Source organism: Rhineura floridana, chromosome 13, assembly GCF_030035675.1.
Source record: "Rhineura floridana isolate rRhiFlo1 chromosome 13, rRhiFlo1.hap2, whole genome shotgun sequence".
In the NCBI taxonomy this organism is placed as follows: Eukaryota; Metazoa; Chordata; class Lepidosauria; order Squamata; family Rhineuridae; genus Rhineura; species Rhineura floridana.
In genome coordinates, this window is record NC_084492.1 from 34,451,286 (window position 1) to 34,464,017 (window position 12,732).

The following is a 12,732-nucleotide window of genomic DNA, read 5'->3' on the forward strand; positions in this document are numbered from 1 at the left end:
AAGAGCTGTGACAGATATAACAACTTGTAATACTTTTCAATGTCCATAACAGCTACCTTATTCCAGGATGGGAGAAAAAAAAGGAGATGAAATAACACACCACTCTCCCATTAATATTTAAGAATATAAACATCATGCCAGAGATGTAAAATCGGAATTGCAGGATGTTTCACACCTTACGGCACTAATTTTCAAAAATAACCTCTGTGATTTCATCCAGTTGAGGTAGGGTTGACAGGACTCTTCGGTAATTGAGTTTTCCTGGACATTCTGACCATCGGCGCTAATTTGCAAGGCAGATTAGGCATAGGAATAAATTTTCTGCCTTGACCTTTATCGCATTACTTTCTTGTGTGGGAATAAGGAGGTATATTGAGGGGTAAGTAACCTTTAGTGCTCCTAATTTGTAGCAATGTGATGTGTGTGCGTCATTTCCTCTCCCCCACCACCACCAAGTTAACCAAATAAGGTTCATTTTGTTTCTCTAAGCAAGAGATTATGTTCAATTTGGCATAAGGGAAATGTTAGAAAACATGTTATTTTTTATTACCCTGGTGGAAGATATTATTCTAGAGAATCATAAACTGCACTCAAGAAAAAAACTTTAATTTGCACTTTTATGCAAGAAGGTTGTATCTGTGTTTTAATATCACATTCTCAAATCCAGCACTAAATCAGATCTACAGATTTCACATCCAACTGTGGGACCTTTCAGGTGTGTTTTTCTTAAAAATAAATGTAAAATCTACCTGGACTGGTAGAGCTCAATTGCAGAATGTTAAGGATTATTTCCACTTATGCTGCAGCTGATCAGAATTCTTTGCAGATTATAGGAGGCAAATCTCCTGCCTAAATGGGTGTGGAAAGCACCCAATATCAAGGCATTGCTGATTTCTGTGATAAACGCACATTATCTGCAATGCTAGACTTTGGGGGGGAGGGAGAGAGAGAGAGAGAGAGAGAGAGAGAGAGATCCGTTATTGAGCTAAACTGTATCTGGGTCAAATATTGAATTTGCTCCAAGGGAGACCAGATTAAAAAGTATGTTTAAGAAGGACTTGGAAACTATCCCACCATATCTAGTGCTTAAACAGAGGCTGTCATGATCAAAGTCCAAAGCATTACACAAATGATGCCTTCATCTGAATAACCTACATGTACAGATCTCCTACACATGGAGACTTCATAAGAGTCCTGCTGGATCAGACCAAAGGTCTATCTCAGTGGTTCCCAACCTGGGGGCTGCGAAGTAATCCAGAGGGGGCCGTGAACAGTAAATGAATTATTTATTATTATTTTTTAAAGAAGTCTTCACTCCCTCGACACTGTCTGCTTCCCACTGGTGCTGCAGATGACACCTCCCCCATGCTCCAAACGAGAGGGGAGGCCTTTTGCTGAAGCACCAGAGTGTCTTTCAGGCGCACTGAGGGCAGGCATCTGCCTATAAAATACATGACAGATGCCAAAGGAGGCTGAGGGTGGAGCTACCAGGAAGAAGAGGGGATTACTAGAACTGATTCCCATCTCCTTGCACTGCCGCTACTGACAGCGCCCTTACTTAGAATGAGAGGAGAGGGCTTTTTGTGAAGCAAAAAGAAGCAAGGCTGCACAGAAAGGCTGCTTTCCCCCTTCCTTCCTGGCAGCCAGCCTGCCTCCCTGGGGGGAGGGGGTCATGAATTTTTTCAGCTTATAAAGGGGGTCCCATGCTCATAAAGGTTGGGAACCACTGGTCTATCTAATCCAGCATCCTGTTTACCGCAGTGGCCATCCAGATGGCTCTGTGGAGCCCACAAGCAGAAGCTGAATAAAATAGCCTTTCTCTGTCCATCCCCAGCAAGTGGTACTCAGAGGCACAGTGTGAAAAGGGATGGGAGAGGAATTCAATTCATTTTGCTTTTAAAGCCGAATTATCAAATTCTCACTTTCTGAAACAATATGAGAAACAAAACTCAGCCATCCTTTGAAATCTGCACTTATCTGAATGTTGCAATGCAGTTCCCCAACCAAGCAATGTTTACAAAAAATGCATATATTAGGCGAAAGTATGCATAAGAAAGGAACATATTAGTGAAAACCACATACAAAAATGCATTACATCAGGTGAAATTGCTTGCAAAAATGTGTGCATCAGTAAAAACTGCCTACAAAAGTGGGTTTATTGGGAATAATTGCCACTAAAATGCAAAGAATTTTCATGGGGTTGTTTTTATTTCTTATGTACACTGCCCAGAGAGCCTTTTTGGCTTAGGGCGGTATATAAATTAAATTAAATAAAATAAATTAAATAAATTTTTAATAAATAAATAAATAAATCACAAATAGCTGCAGAAAGGTGGAGATTGGAAAAAATCAGAAAGTTAGAGAAACAAAATTGACAGATGCTTCCATCCCTAACTGTGAATATAAATTCTCTGACAGGACCTGGACGGGAATGACTCTGTGATCTTCCACATGCCAGACATATGCTTACCACTGAATGATGGTCTCTCCCCATTCGTACTGATATAGGTGCTTCCACACATCTGGAGCTGCTCCTCCCCACTGAAATCAGTGAGGTACCTCCAGAACCTCAGCATGCTTGCATGAGATTGCTGGGCTTATTTCATGCAGCTTTCATGGCTCATGATGTATAAGTAGTGAAATAAAGTGAGCTGGCAGTCAGCAGGTAAATGTACTTAGATTGGCAATTTTTTTTCTTTCCTTGTTTTATCCATTTCTTTACATAAGAATTATGCCTCTCTTGTAGATAGTAAACAGACTCTATGTTCATCATAGCAGAAATACCACTTTGCTATGATTAAACAGATCTTCCTTTCAAGAATCATAACTGGAAATTGGGCATTAAAAAGAGAGTTATAATAATGCTATTGTGAGTTTTGGTTGTGACAAACCATAATTCAAGCTCTGAAAGTGGAACTGGTCCCATGGTTCCTGTGTCCTCCACAAACACAATGGGCATCTTAGAGTAAATGCTAATATTATGATAATCTGAATAGCTGCATTCTTTCTCTTCCGATTTCTCGTTTGTGATGGTTATAGCACTTGTTTGAGTTGGCTGCTCTAGATGTTGATCTTACCTCAGGTAAACTGTATAGGTGTTAATAGTGTGTGTATGGGCGGGGGGAGAAAATGAAATCCTCCAGCCATTATTTCCTGCAAATGTAAATTAGTCGAGTAATAATTGCTTTCTCTATACAGGTCCACATTGTGATTGGCTCAGGGAGGTTTGCAGCTATGTACTAGAGGGGTTTTTCATCAATACCACTTAAGTTTATGTGAAACAACATCAACAAAAGTCTAATAATTAGAACATAATGCCCTTCAGACATTATGGACTACAGCTCCTGTGATCCCCAGCCATTGGCTATGGTGGCTGGGGCTGATGGGAGTTGTAGTCCAATGACATTTGGTGTGCACCATATTGGCTGTCCCTGCATTAATTTTGAACTAGTCCTGTGCTAAAACCCATCATCCAGTTTCTCAAAACTTTCTCCCTCTGCGAAAGAGGCGTCCATTCCCCCCCCCCTGTTTCAAAAGGACACTTTATAACTTTTTTATCATTTTAGCAGGGGGTTGGGCTGAGCTTATCCTAACATTGTGAGGTGGGTGCGGGTTTTTCTTTCTTTCATTGAAACCTTTCTCCAGCACTTTTTAGCATTCTGGAACACTCACACTTCCTCTTCTGATAAAGCTTCATGTTTTCTTCCAAGCTTTAATTGAAGCATGCAAAGCCAGGGTTGCCGAAATTTGTGCACTCCCTGATTTTGTTTTTGAGGGAAGTGCTCCCTTTTAGCTTTTAAAGAAATCTTTCCATGCAGATCTTTGTGCAAAAATATTTTTTTTAAAAAAACGAACAGCTGCCAGGTGTGCAATCGACAACCTCTTTGCCTTCCTGAGTTTTCTCCTTCCCCCTGTTCCTTGTAACCTTCAATAGACACTCAACCTTCAGCATCACTCAGAATTGTTAGTGCTGTTGACGTGGAACATGGCTGACTGGTAGAGATCACCTTCCTTTTGTCTCCTGGAGTTCTGACAGTTTTCGTACTGGAAAGTGTAATGAAAACATTAGAATGATTAAACCCAGCACAGAAATGCCATGTCTCATTTCATTTGTCTCTTGCCTGAAAAGTTATCACTTAGTTTATTATCCTGGTGTTGTCATCTCCAGCGGATTTTGTCAGCAATCTGGAAATCTGTGGAAAGGAGCTCTTACAACATTGCCTTCCGCATGCAATAGCTCTCCATGGCTACGATATTCTATGCCATATTGTCTCTGAATCTGAAGGTGCCATATATCTATCATATGGATAGGTGAGAAATTAGATTCAGTTTGCATTTAAAGGCGAATGTGCTTAATTTGCACTTTACCAAAAATCAGACACCTTTTGAAATTCGCACTTCTCTGCATTTTGCAATGAAGTTCTCTAGCGAAGTAACATGTGCATAAATGCATATACTAGTGTAAAGTGTTGTGAAAATCCAGATATTAATGACAATAACATACTGAGTTGTGTTACATTAGAGGAAATAGCTTTGCACTGATGTGCATACTATGCAAAATTGCATACACTCGTGTATATTAGAAGAAATTCACACTTAACTGTTGACAAATTTTCATGAAGCCTTTTTTTAAAAAAAAAATCACAAACTGATGTGGAAATGTGGAGAACTGAACTCAAGGCAGGAAGAATGAGAAATGGGGAGAAACACATCCCTAGTAGCCTTTGATGCCTCCCATGAATTTGTCTAATGTAAAAGAAGGTAGCACAGACATCACTAGAACCCACACTGCACACTCCACAGAACAGCTCTCCAATCACTTAGAGAGTCCAAAATTGCAAGAGTCAAAAGTAGCACAGTTTGGGACAGGATGGACTTTTGCTGGAGAAAGCAATCACAAAAACATGGTGCAATTCTTTTTCGTTTCTTTCTTTTGTTTTCTTTTTGCATGCCACAAATTGTTCAAGCTTTAGTCATGCAGCAGGCTAAATGACTAAAGAACAAATTTATGGGATAATGAAGAGGTTCCCTGCTGTAATTATACCATCAGTACTATGTTTGCATGTAGCTACAGTTGATAAATGAGACATCAAACAAAACATGATTTAATGCCCAGCCATTAAGATCATTACACCTCATTGTAGCTTTAAATAAGCTTTGTTTCTGAAAACAAAGGGTACGTTTCCTGGGAACAAGAGACATTGTTACAAATTCAATCAGGTTTGATTGTGTGATGACGTCATTGGTGGAAAAAATAAGTTAATTCAGAGTAAGAATAATGCCTGTTCAAGAAATATTGCCCTCACTTTGAATTAACTTTATTTGCCCTCAGTGATGTCATAATATAGACAAACCTGTTTGGCTTTGTGAAATATTCTTGTCCTTAGGGGAAAATGGATCTTCTTTATCTGCTGCTTCAGTGCCAAATTGTCTTTCGGTGCTGCAGAGACTATCCTATATTGGCATGAAAAAAATTAAAGGTGAAAAAGAGAGTTTCAGGCTCACCAAAAATGATTACTATAAAAAATGCTCAGTTCAGCCATATTTAAACCTCTCCAAAATGACCAGTTCAATGTCCTGGTATGCCAACAGCTAGACCTCTTGCAGAATACATATACAATTTTGCTAATGAAAGGTATGGCAAGTGAACCATCATAAGTGATTGTGTTATCCCAATTCCGTAGGAAAATGAATTAATGATTCAGATACAATCAGCCACGACAAGTACAGAAACCATAGGGGTAATACATTATATTCAGAATCTCAAAATGCAACAGAAGTAGAAATAAAGGGGTGTGAAAAATATTTGAAAAGCATTCCAAAAAGTTGCTTTCAGAAATCAGTCACAGCTGTCATATCTGTGAAACCATTTACAGCAGCAAGAATAACCGCCCACAGTATTAATAATAATCTTGTCTACCCCCATACAAATGCATTATTGTCCTTACTGAATATTAAGAAGTCTTTCATCTAGTCCATCTATGAATATCTCCAGCAATGGTGATTAAAAGGGATGTTCCACAACCAAATAATCCGGCACTCCTCCCACCTCCAAATTGAAACAGAGTGTGAGAGCTTACTCTGTGGGTGAAGCTATGCAGTCTCTAAGTTTGCTGTGGTTTCCTGTCATTTCTAAGGCTTCTAAAGCTAAACAAAATTGCTTCAGACAAGGACAGATGCATGCCCCCAAACTCAAAAAAGCTGGTAGAGACTTTGAAAGACAGGGAGAGGAGAAAACCACATTAATAGCTGCAAAAAAGTAATCTGACTTCTGGTATAGAACTTTTTACATAGTACAATATATGATGATGATGATGATGAAAAAACATAGGCCTATTTAGGCCCAGCACTCTGCTTCCCCATTGATATGGAACTAAGGCTACATACACACCATACATTTAAAGGACATTTAAAACTTACCCCAAACAATCCTGGGGACAATAGTTTACCCCCTTATAGAGCTATATCTCCCAGCACCCTTCACAAACACAGTTCCCAGGATCCTTTGGGGGAACTCGTGCTTGAAATGTGCTTTATATGTGGACTAAGACCTACACCACTGCCCCTGGACTTACTACTCAGGGAAACGGGGGTCATCTAGCAACCCAATCTGAAGACTTCAGCCTCAAACACATTTATTATTGTTATTCACATTAGTATTAGCATTTATTGCCCATTCTTCACCCAGAGGTCCCAGGGCAGGTTACAACACCCTTGCAATCCAGTGTTAAAAAACTATTAAAAACAACCAACCAGGGAGGAAGTCCCATTGAATACAGTGGGACTTACTTAAGTAAGCATCCATAAGTTTGCACTGTAAACTTTTTCTGAGTTCTAAGAAAAGTTGTTGGAGAAGTGAGGGGTCTTTTCATTTTTCCCCTCCCTCCTTTTTTTGGAGAAACAGTTCCCTAAAGATCTTATGATCAGATTGTTATCCACATTTCCCCCCAAGAATACATTAATTTTATTTTAAGGATACAACATCTCCTGGCTAGATTCATGATTTGGGATATGTGCAAGATATTAAGGAGTTTGGGGTGCAGAGAGAATGCATAATTGGGTCCTAGAATTTGATAGACACTCACCTCTGAGGACCCTATCTCATTCTCGGCTCTCCTTTTGATTATCTGCCACAGTGGGACTCTGCAGCAGCTTATCATCTGCACTCAAGAATTGTCACCAGCCTTACTTAATCTCTCCCCCTCCCCCCAGCATCATATGCATTTTTCATCAGCATTCTCTCTGTATCTGCCTCTTGGATTTCTCTTACCAATATGGGATTACCCCCTCCCAGATCCCATCCAAATTCATCTCTGTTGCTTCTGAAGAGTAGGCAACCATCACCAGCTTAGCTGACTGATTCCTCATGCCTTATTGATACAGAAAAACCACATTGTCAGCAAATAGGGATAAAGCTTCGGTGAATCGTTATCTCTTGGGATAATGAATTGAATAGTTCCGTTATCCCATCTGCTGACATTTCCACAGACACAAAAGTGAAAATAAATAAATATACCAACAAACAAGTGAATGGCAAAAACTCAGGCTGTTTGAGTGACGGGAGTTGAGCAGCCATGCACAAGTTGATAATTAATTGCTGTCGGGAACTGTGGGTGTCTACAAAATGATACTTGGACAAAGTGAAAGGCTGTTTCAGAACTCAGCTCCTAAACAGTCTGCATACAGGGTTGCCAGTAGAGCAAGTGTGTATGTGTCTGTCTGTCTGTCTGCTTTCCCCATTAAACCTGGAAGAGGGAAATTTAATAACTATAACATAGCAACATATGTCTATGAAATGCAGAGGAAAAGAAATGATTTGGTTTTATAATGATGTTCTGTTTCTCTTTCTCTTTCTCTCTCTCTCTCTCTCGTGTGTGTGTGTGTGTGTGTGCGTGTGCGTGTGTGTTAGGGGTGGGAGAGATATTTGATTCAGTTTGCATTTAAAGCAAATTTATCAAGTTCACACTTTCTGGAACAATTTGAGAAGTGAAACACAGCCATCCTTGAAATCCACACTTGTCCGAATTTTGTGATGCAGTTCTCCAACCAAGCAATGTTTACCAAAAGGCAAATATTAGGTAAAAGTGTGCATAAAATGAATGTGAAAATAATATATGGAATGCATTATATTAGAAGAAATTGCTTGCAAAAATGTGCGTGTTAGTCAAAACTGCATACAAAATGTGTTTATTAACAGAAATTCACACTAAAATGCTGAAGAATTTTCATGAGGACTTTTTTTTTAAGCAAATTGCTGCAGAAATACGGAGAACTGAATTTAAGATTGGAACCATGAGAAACTCAGAGAACCAACATTAACAAACCCTTCCATCCTTAGTGCATATCTAGTCTTTCAGAAGTGGCTCACTGGGTGAGGTGGAGCGGCTACTCTAGCTTCCCAGCAGGTGGGTCGCGTTTTATTAATCAGAGGTGGCAGGGAGGTCGTCACAGTGCAAACACACCAGTGGAGCCAGTCTGGTGTTCTTGCCAGTGTGTTTGCACCAAACCAACTCCTATGCTGCTTCAGCCTTCCCTGTCTCCTTTCCCATAAGCAAGAATGATCCACCTGTTGGCTAAGCAACTCCACCCGGCCAGCTGTTCCTGCATTCTTCCCATAAAACACACATGCACCCTACACAGATGTGTGCATTTACTGAACGTGCCGTTGAAAAAGCAATATAAGTAGAGGAGGGGAAAATCATATAAAGTGAGATATCATAAGTGACACAGAGGGGCATTCAGAGTTGACTGGAGAAATCCAATTTTTTGCCGTTCCGATTCCCAATCTTGAGCAGCAGATTTCTGTCATAAATCCAGCTGATGATTTGAATGTTGCTTCCGGTTGTGGCCTCACATTCTTTCATTTTATATCTTTTTTTTTCATTAATTTTTATTCAAATTTTTAAAGACAAAAAACAAAACAAAACAAAACAAAAATAATTAAATAATAAAATAAAATGTTGACTTCCTATTTATCACAGATCAGTTATAAGTCTACAATATATAACAATCCTGTCTCCTAAATTATATTATAAAATCACTTTCCTCCAGTAGTTATCTTAATTAATCATCAAATCTCATAAACATTACTTTATTCTTCCCACAAAAAGTCAAAGAGAGGTTTCAGTTCCTTGAGAGATATATCTTTCAATTTTTCTCCAAATAAACATATTGATTAATCCATCTCATTCAAATCTGTTAGGTCCAATAATTTCAATAGCCATTTTTCCATTATCAATATTAATTCCATCTTCCATCTTCAATAATCCTGTTAAGTCCAATAATTTCAGTAACCATTCTTCCATTATCAATAATCCTATTAAGTCCAATAATTTCAGTAGCCATTCTTCCATTATCAGTATCCCATAATAATCTTGTTATCATAGCTATAGTCCAAATAAACATATAGATTAATCCATCTCGTCAAACCAGTTTGATCCAATAATTTCAATAGCCATTCTTCCAATATCAATATTGATTCCATCTTCCATCTTCAATAGTCCTGTTCAGTCCAGTATTTTCAGTATCCATTCTTCCATTATCAGTATCCCATATTAATCTTGCTGTCATAGCCATAGTCATATAATAAGAGTCTGATGGGAATTTCCTTTATCACAAATCTTTTCTTGCCATCAATTCTGAATATGTTGCTGAAATATTGTTGTAAAGTCATATCTCTATTCTTCTTTTTTACAAAATGCACTGGCTCATCTCTTAAGAATTTTTCCATTGTCACATATCTGTAGTCAATTCCATAGATTTTTTCTATATCAAGCTCCATCACATCATTCCAGTCCAAAAAATTATCCAAGACGTTGATAACTTTATCTCTATTATCTTCATTAATTTCTTCAGAGACAACGTTAAGTTCCAAACAGTAAGCTTTATTTCTAGTATCCATAAACTCCAGATCTTTTTTCCAATTCTACATTTGTTCCAATCTCCAGAGCTTGTATCTTCCCTTTAATTTTTCTTTTCTCATCTCTAATCTCAACAATCTCCTCTCTCACAGAATCCACTATTTCTTTAAACTCCTGCGTCATTTTGCTAAATTCATTTTTCATCTCCTGTCTACCCTGTCTCAGGGTTTGTTTCATTATCTCAATCTCATCCATTATTTTCTGAAACATAATTTCTTCCATGGTCTCAGCCACTTTCCTGATTGCCATTCTTAAAACCACAAAAACAAAAATTATTTCAGTCACAATTGGGTTAATATTCCAGGCTCGATGAAGTCACAGTGTAGACAGTACAGCCTGCCTTATCTCTTATGTTCAGGAATACAAAACAGATTTAGTTCCCAGCTTCAAAAGAGTTAGTGGCGTCGTGAACAAGTAGATTCGTCAAAATGAAATAGACCAAAAAGAGAATAGTCCCAAACATATAATGCTCCAAAGTTCATAAATCAAATTTATTTATTTTTTTCCCTCCTCGAAATAGAAATCCCTCTTCCGTTTGTATCTTTAGAATGCACTTCCAGGCCAGCTTTTTGCAATAAAAACTAAGATAGTTTTTTTCAATTTCTTTCCTCCTTAGTTTCGTGAATAAAGGAGAAGAGTTTTAACTCACCCAGAAGATCTTTATAGCTGATTCATTGACAAATCTCTTTTTGCAGCAACGATTTAAACCAAATAAAAGATAGAAAGAAGGATGCTTGCTTGTTTAAGTCCGTTCTTCTTTAAAGAAAAGATAAACGTGTCGCTTAATCAGTTAGAGCTTGATGGACGTCCTCCGGCATTGCTGGCTGAACCTTCTCTCATAAATTAATGAGATCCAGTCCTCCCAAACAAAAACAGGCTTTTATGGTTAATCTCTACGTTTCTCCCTGCCCGGGAGAGAATCTTCACCAGTCAAAAAGAACGTTCTGACTGATTTAATCTGAAAAAGCTTCTTCTGAGACGAGAGCTCGTCTCAAAAAGCAGGCACAAGCGAAGTCACCCTTCCCGGAAGTCGTTCTTTCATTTTATATCAATGCCTAGCTCTGGATCTGTACTTCAGCCCGGGTCACACTGTGTCATAGGTTCTGTAGTCTTCTGTAAATAGTTATTCCGTGTTTCAGGCTGAAATCCTATACTCTCTAACCTGAAGATAAATTCCACTGAATTCAATGGGGCTTCGTTCTGAGTAGACACCTAATGGGATTGCACTGCCAGTTGTGATGATGCAGATGGAGGCATGAGAGAGTTACAACATGTGTATTTGTATAGATGTAGTAGTGTTGTTGGTTTAAAAAAGGTTGAAATGTTACATGTGAGAATGACTGAAGTAAATCTCATTCAGTTCCACTGCCCAAGGAGCCTCAAATCCATCATATATTTTGATTTCTTCTTTTATTCCTGCTGCTATACACTGAGACTGATAATTGGCCCATCAAGCTCAGTTTTATCTATACTGGGTTGTATTCAGCTAAGTCCTACTCAGAGTAGACCCATTGAAACTAATGAGCCTGAGTTGCTCATGTCTGTTAGCTTCAGTGAATCTACTCTGAGTAAGATTAGCATTGAATGCCACCCACTGGCTGGTTGTGGGTCTTTAGAGTTTCAGGTGGGAGTCTTTCCCAGGTCTACCAGGGATTGAATGTGGGATCTTCTCCATGCAAAGCTGATGCTCTATCTGTGACCATTTCCTGGATATGTTTGGATGGAAATTTCTTCTGAAGTGGGGTTATTTGTTTCCCTCTTTCAAAAGCTAAATCTCTTCATATCCATTGTGCTGTGTTTGCAGTAACTGCTGTCAAGAATGCACAAGGAACGTAGAATATAAAAGGAGATACCTGCAACCCACTCTTTGCCATCTGCATTCTCCATCAGCAATGTGGCCCATGAGGTTTTCCAACAGATGGGCCTGCACAAGACAGCCGCAAAGAGAGGGGAAATGTCACCTTTGATAATTTTTAATACTATTTCTAATACAATCTCTGTTTTTAGTTGAGCTTGAAATAGACTTAAGCTTGGTCTCTCCAAAGACATTGCTGTCATACCTTCAAATCTTTTACGTGCTTTTCACAAGCAAAAAGTACCATGTTTGCTAGTCCAAAGAAGACACCCTGCTCTACCTGAACTGGTGCAGGGCAAATAAATAAATAAATAAGCCTTCTCCAACCTGTAGTGCTTCAGAAGTTTTGAACTACAACTCCCATCAGCCCCAGCCAGCAAGTACTGGTGAGAGCTGATGGGAGTTGTAGTCCAAAACATCTGGATGGCATGAGATTGGAGAAAGCTGGAACAGATCAACCTTCCCCAACCTGGAGTCTTCCAGATGTTTTAGGCTACAACTCTCATCAGTCCCAGCCAGGGTGAACAATGATCTGGAATGATAGGCACCAGGTTGGGTTACTTTGACATATCTGGCACTAGGTTGGTGAAGGTTAGCATAGATGGTTTAGAGAAAAAGAGAGTAGGAGGTGACATGATAGAAGTGTATAAAATTACGTGTGGCATGGAGAAAGTGGACAGAGAAAAGTTTTTCTCCTTCTCTCATGACAGTAGAACTCGTGGGCATCCAATGAAACTAAATGTTAGAAGATTCAGGACAGACAAAAGAAAGGGCTTCTCAGTGCATAGTTAAATTATGGAATTCGCTCCCAGAAGAGGCAGTGATGGCCACCAACTTGAATGGATTTAAAAGAGGATTAGACAAATCCACGGATGATAAGGCTATCAATAGCTACTAGCCATGGTGGCTATGCTCCACCTCCACCGTCAGAGGCAGTATGCTTCTGGAGACCAATTG

At 39.0% G+C, this 12,732-nt stretch overlaps 1 protein-coding gene across 1 annotated transcript in view; it reads left to right on the plus strand.

Annotated features, from left to right (window-relative positions):
- Positions 1-12,732, plus strand: part of CDH13 (cadherin 13) — a 793,102-nt gene that overhangs the window by 657,269 nt on the left and 123,101 nt on the right. The gene's annotated exons all lie outside the window — the stretch shown is intronic.